The sequence below is a fragment of the Mustela nivalis genome (genome assembly GCF_964662115.1).
Source record: "Mustela nivalis genome assembly, chromosome: 7".
Classification (NCBI taxonomy): Eukaryota; Metazoa; Chordata; class Mammalia; order Carnivora; family Mustelidae; genus Mustela; species Mustela nivalis.
This window is the reverse complement of record NC_139026.1, coordinates 101,223,864-101,229,863: the sequence shown is the minus strand read 5'-3', so window position 1 is coordinate 101,229,863 and position 6,000 is coordinate 101,223,864. Positions and strand designations below refer to the sequence as shown.

Genomic DNA, 6,000 nt, shown 5'->3' with positions numbered 1-6,000 from the left:
AGGGGAACGGTACAGCTCACATCTTTGGAGACATGAAGACAGACATTCATCCAGACACACACACCTCCGTAATTCGGTTTTATTACATGAAACCGAGTAATGCAGAGTTCAAAGAAAGCATGGAACCCAGCGGGCAGCTCCCTGAGAAAGTGGTGTCTGAGCTGCCATCTGAAGCATGCAAATCCCAGACGTTGGCTGGAAGAAAGAGCATTCCAGGGACAGAGCGTACCTCTCAGGTGCAGGAGCCAAGATGCACAGAGGGGAGGAAGGGAACAGCCAGGGGGAATGGGGCTCAGAACACAGGCCTGGCTAAGGATTGGGCTTGGTCTAATGGAGTGGCAGACACTATGGCACATCCCATCCCACCCCCCCCCTCCACAAAAGAGAACCCCAGCTGATTGAGGCAGTGGGCAGAGACCCCTTGATCTCAGTGAGGACAGACCATAGACCCAGAAGATGAGTTGTGATTGGTTGGCTAGTTCTAACCCCAATAAAGTATAAAGGGAAGAATGCTAGAGAACTCCTGGGAAAATCCAGTTTCCAGATGAAACCTCAGTGCTCAAGAGAAGAGGACTTTGGCCCTGCCTCTCTCATCCTGATTGCTTGTGACTGCATGGCACCAAGATCATCTGGAATTGGTGACAATTGTAACAACACAAAGCCACCTTGCTGCAGATGGCTCAATGGGAAAGAGAGTCTGGGTCACTGATCAAATCCTGGAACTGCCTCCCCCAGGCTCCCTGTATTGCGGGTCATCACCCACCTTCGTGGGAGTCATTGACAGCCAGTCACAGCCCATCCTAGAGCTTAATGACATGAACACCTGTGTGTTGTTCTCTCTCATGGTTTGGTGGGTTGACTGCCCATCTTGCAGAATGTTGCAGTCTGGGGAAACTTGGGCTGCGATGTCCCGAAGGCTCACCTAGGCTGGATACCTAAGGCGGCTCACTGGCAGGCTGCTGGCGGGATCTGAGCCAGCGCGATCCGCTGTCATGACCACACTTGGCCTCCTGAGTGTCTTCAGTGTCTCACAGTATGGTGGCTGGTTTCCTGGAGTGAGTACTCCAAAAAAGAGTATTCCTAGAGGTGCAGGCATAAACAGCAAAGTTTTTATGAGGTACTTTCAGAAGTCACACAGCATCGTTGGTCAAAAGCAAACGACAGAAAAGCCAAACTCAAGGTGAGACTAGCAGGAGGTGTAATTCCATGCAGTGGCCATCTCTGAAGATGAGACACTGCACCATCACAGCATTTGAAGTGATGGGTGCCATGGTCAGATGATTGCTGTGTTGACTGGGTTGGAGGAAAACCCAAATAAGGATAAAATGGAGGACAAGCAAGCTGGATTTAGAGTATCATGATTAGCTCCCAATATCCATTCTGTCCCTCTGTTGTATAGCCGTGAGTCATCCCTTCTCTGCTCTACACTGACTGAGTCAGGAATGGGCAGACTTAAGTCACTGTGGGCCAGGAAGACTTGGGCAGAGCTCTCAGGATCCCAAGAAAGCTGGTTCCTTGCTGTTAAGAAAAAATACCAGGAAACCCATCTCTCTTCACACAGACATGAACATGGGATCATTCAGAACTGATTACCATTGATTGAGGTCTTATGCCCAGTAAGGAGTCGAGTAGTTTTCTTCAGATGATCTTGCTGTTGGACTTAAAAGAAGGGAATATTGTGGGTGATGGAGCAAAGTTCTCAGAAGAACCGATCTCCAGTGGCTTTGTTGATCCACAGAACCAGAGCTGTCCAGGGACAACCTGAACCACACTTTAAAAATTGTTCACAAATTATTTGAATGAAGAGTGTCACTGCATAAATTGTGCAAGGCTGGGGCACCTGGGTGGCTCAGTGGGTTAAGCCACTGCCTTCGTCTCAGGTCATGATCTCAGGGTCCTGGGATCGAGTCCCGCATCGGGCTCTCTGCTCAGCAGGGAGCCTGCTTCCTTCTCTCTCTCTCTCTCTGCCTGCCTCTCAGTGTACTTGTAATTTCTCTCTGTCAAATAAATAAATAAAATCTTTAAAAAAAATTGTGCAAGGCTGCAAATATACTTAAAGACATGAAAGCAGGTATCCAGAGGTTAAGGGATGGGAGTGGAAGTGGGGACCTGGGGCAAAGAGGGAGAAATGAACAGAGGGATGGATTACAAGTGGTCTGTAAACTTAGCAGTCTGCATGACTTGACTTAGAGCCACGATACAGCAGTAATGATTTGAAAGCCCTTAAGAAACTATCTGAAGGAAGAGTTGCAGGAATGGACTCAAGAGTGTGTATGCAGGAGCGTTTGGGGGGCTCAGCTGGGCATCTGCCTTGGGCTCAGGTTATGATCCCAGGGTCCTGGGACGGAGTCCTGCATCAGGAACCCTGCTCAGCGGTGTGTCCTGTGCCTCCCTCTGCCTCTGATCTCTCTCATTTTGCTCTCTCTCAGATAAATAAATAGAAGCTTAAAAAAAACTGTGTATACAAAACTACATGTCTGACATGTTGTTGGGTTATGGGAGGATTAAGGGATTTTAGTTAATTTTATTATGCCAACAAATCTTTTTGATTGTAGATCTAAACTGAAATCTCTCCAAGGTAATTCACTAGTTCCTACACATAAATCAATAGTAACAGTGACTGACACACAGCACGAACCAGGTTAGGTGAGAAATTATAAAGGACAATGAAAAATACACTTTGGTTTAATTTTGATTTTCCCCAAGTAGTACAGACATTATAGCTTAAGAACTCAACTAAAAGTAAAAAGTTTATAACCAAAAAAATCAGTCCTGGTCCCCCCTTCCCCACCCTAGATTCCCAATCCAAAAGCCAACCGTTTCTTCTAGTTACTTCTTGCGCAGACCTCCCAGGTTTCATCAGCATGCTACCTGCCATCTGTAACGCTTTCAGTTCACTATCACCCGCCACCCCCCACTGCCAAAGGCAAACCTTAGGAAGCAGAAGTGTCTAGGGGACTGTGGCGCTGCCCACGTGGCGTCCCGTTCATCTGAGGGTTGGGGAGGCTTGTGGAAAAGAAGCTTGTCCTCTCACTTCAGTGGGAGCACCTAGGAATGGCACTCCAGTGCAGGAGGGAAGAGCAGTTCTGACCACACCGTGGTTTCCGTCCCTTGGGCCCTTTCCCTGTCCAGCCCCTGTATCATTGGGCCAGGATGTTCAGAGAGACCCATGACTGTGAGAAAGGTTTTTCCATGAAAATTTCTACACCTCTGGTTCACAAGGCAGCACTGGGTGCAACATGGAGATGGGGCAGAATTAAGGCAGCAGCGTGGTGATCATTAGGGCAAATATATTTGGGAAATCTGCTTAATGCAGAGTAGGGCATGTCTTATCACATGATTTCATGTAGCCTTTACTGGGCTAGTGGATAGTTGAACCTCTGTTTGGAGAGATGCCCTCACCTTGGCCACAGATTCTTCTCCCCCATTTTGTTCTGACTGCCTTGTGAGATTAGCATGTCGTGGAACACTCTGGATAGCACTGCAGTAAGATTGGGCCATCCGGGGCAGAGGTCCTGTCTCAGCTTTTTCTCTTGACATTTCCGAACTCCTTATGAATGATCAGGTGGCTGGTTTCTAGCTCAGCTTTGTAAGCGGTTCATCATTCCTGGTATTTTGAATTTTTGTTTATAAAGCTGGCAGTCCACACATACATATATTTTTTAAGAGAATGATTAGACATAACTTCAGAGTCATCCTCTGAAAGCTGAACTTAGCAAGATTTAGTAATCGTGGACATCTTACCCTAAAACCTGTGGAAGAAAAAAACCTGTTTTTAAAGCCTTATTTCTGGCAACATAGATGCAGTGTCCTTCGGTTTTACAGATCTGCAGTCTCTTGAATACAAGGGGATCCTGAGATGCTTCTGACATCTGGCCCCAGGTCACAGGTGGGCAGTGTGCGTGACGTGGCCTCGCGGGCTGCTGTTCAGGAACAGATAAAGAACTTACTGGTTGCTTTTAACAGAAGTGTGGGAACAAAACAGTGACCAGCACCCTGCTGTATTTTGTTTCCTTCTCTCCCGTAGGAAAAGGAAAAATTGATTGAAGAGTGGCAGCCAGAACCTCTTGTTCCTCCCATCTCGAAAGACCATCCTGCTCTCAACGACAACGTCGTTTCAAGGTAAAGTGGTTTTCTTCTCGAAGTATGTGTATTTGCTCTCCTGTAGGTATACTTGCCAAAGCATACAGAGTCTTATGTAGTATTTCTAGCAGAAATCAAACAGTGAGAAATCTCCAGAAGCTCAGAAACTGTTTTAATGCCCAATATATGACTCTGTTAAGGATGTACGGACAGTTTTATGGTCTCTAGTTTGGGCATTGCAGTTTGCCCCTTTCTTCCATTAAAAAAACAAAAAACAAAAACCTTGTTTTGTGAAATTATACATGCTCCTGGTAATACTTCAAATAGTGAGACAGACTTAAAATGAAAAGCAGTGCTCCTGCTTTTTCTCAGCTTCATTGTTTCTGATTTTAGATCTGTTGTAGGTTACCTTCATAACCAGATATGAATAGTGTGCTCACACTTCTGCTTAGTGAGGTAGCTATAGACAGCAGCATTTGACTTTAACAGTTCGAGTTCTGAAACTTGACCTTCCTTGTGCTGCCTCTCTCCCCGCTTGTTGCAAGGTCTGATCTTTGTGTTTAGTTCTTCTGTTGCTTGTCTTTACTTTACCATGTATGCTTTCTTAAATTAAGAAGTATTTTAAGTTTGTAGGAAATATCTGACCCGTGTAAAGCCACCATGCAGGATAAATAGGCATTAACATATTGCTATCTTTATTTCAAATCTACCTTAAGAAAGAAATAAAACGTTCCGGTTATAGCTAAGAAACACCTTCCCATCTACCACTTACTCTTCTCACCCGCAAAGAACAACCATTTTCATGAAGTTGGTGGATGTCTTTCACTTAACATTTAAACCTTTTAAAAAAAGATTTCATTTCTTTAGTTTAGAGAGGGAGAGAGAGAGAGCGTGCCCAAGAACAGAGAGGGACAGAGGGAGACAGAGAACCTTCAACGGGTTCCACGCTGAGCACGCAGTGTAATGTAGGACTTGAACTCAAGACCCGGCGATCAGGAGCCAAAGTCAAGAGTCGGACACCTGACCAACTGAGCCAGCCAGGTGTTCCTCTATTTATACTTTTAACAAGTATCCTTGACGCCATGAAATTATTGAGTATTTTGTCTAAAAATGTGATGCAGCGTATTTCTCTGAGTGTGTCCGTCAACTCCTGCGCTGATGGAAGGGAGGTTTGCATTCTTCACTCTGTGCGTTGCTGTGGTCATCCAGAATTTTTATGCATTCTGAACTCGGACTTACTCATCATCAGTGCCATGGTTAAAAAGTCCTTCCCTGCCCCCCGAGGTCAAATGTGCCTGTGTCAGTATGGTGGTCAGCTGTCCCAGCTTGCATTGACTTGTCCATTGTTTACCTACTGAGTAGAAGTTTCCCTTTTTCTGTATAGTGCCTGCCCTTCTGACAGCTCTGTTTTTGGCTTTGTTTCTCCTCTGCCGGCGTGTCTGTCTCTCCTGGTGCCAGAACTTCACATAAATAGCACAGTATAAGAATAGGCCTTGACTAGAGCAAGCCCTTCACTCCTTGTCCTTCCGAATTGCGTGGCTCTTTGCAGTTCTGTTCCTCAGTGTGAGCTTGTTTAACTTACACATTTGACCAACAAATGAGGTCGGGTTGTGACCAGCAGTGTGCTGATGTGGAAAACTATCGTATGCCTGGTGTATCACTCTGGTCTTTCATGTCCATGTTTTCGTGGGAAAACTATCGTATGCCTGGTGTATCACTCTGGTCTTTCATGTCCATGTTTTCGTGGGAAAACTATCGTATGCCTGGTGTATCACTCTGGTCTTTCATGTCCTACAGTAATTGTGTAATTTTCTTCATAAAGACTGATTGTCTTGGGGTGCCTGGGTGGCTCAGTGGGTTAAAGCCTCTGCCTTCGGCTCAGGTCATGACTCGGGGTCCTGGGATCGAGTCCCATAT

General features: G+C 45.8%; 1 pseudogene across 1 annotated transcript in view; it reads left to right on the top strand.

Moving 5' to 3' along the window:
- Positions 1-3,823: 3,823 nt before the first annotated feature.
- Positions 3,824-6,000, top strand: part of LOC309870389 (serine palmitoyltransferase 1-like) — a 45,853-nt pseudogene continuing 43,676 nt past the window's right edge. The window contains exons 1-2 of the transcript XR_014316501.1: positions 3,824-3,889; positions 4,028-4,122. The product of XR_014316501.1 is annotated as a serine palmitoyltransferase 1-like (transcript). The remainder of the gene's footprint in view (positions 3,890-4,027; positions 4,123-6,000) is intronic.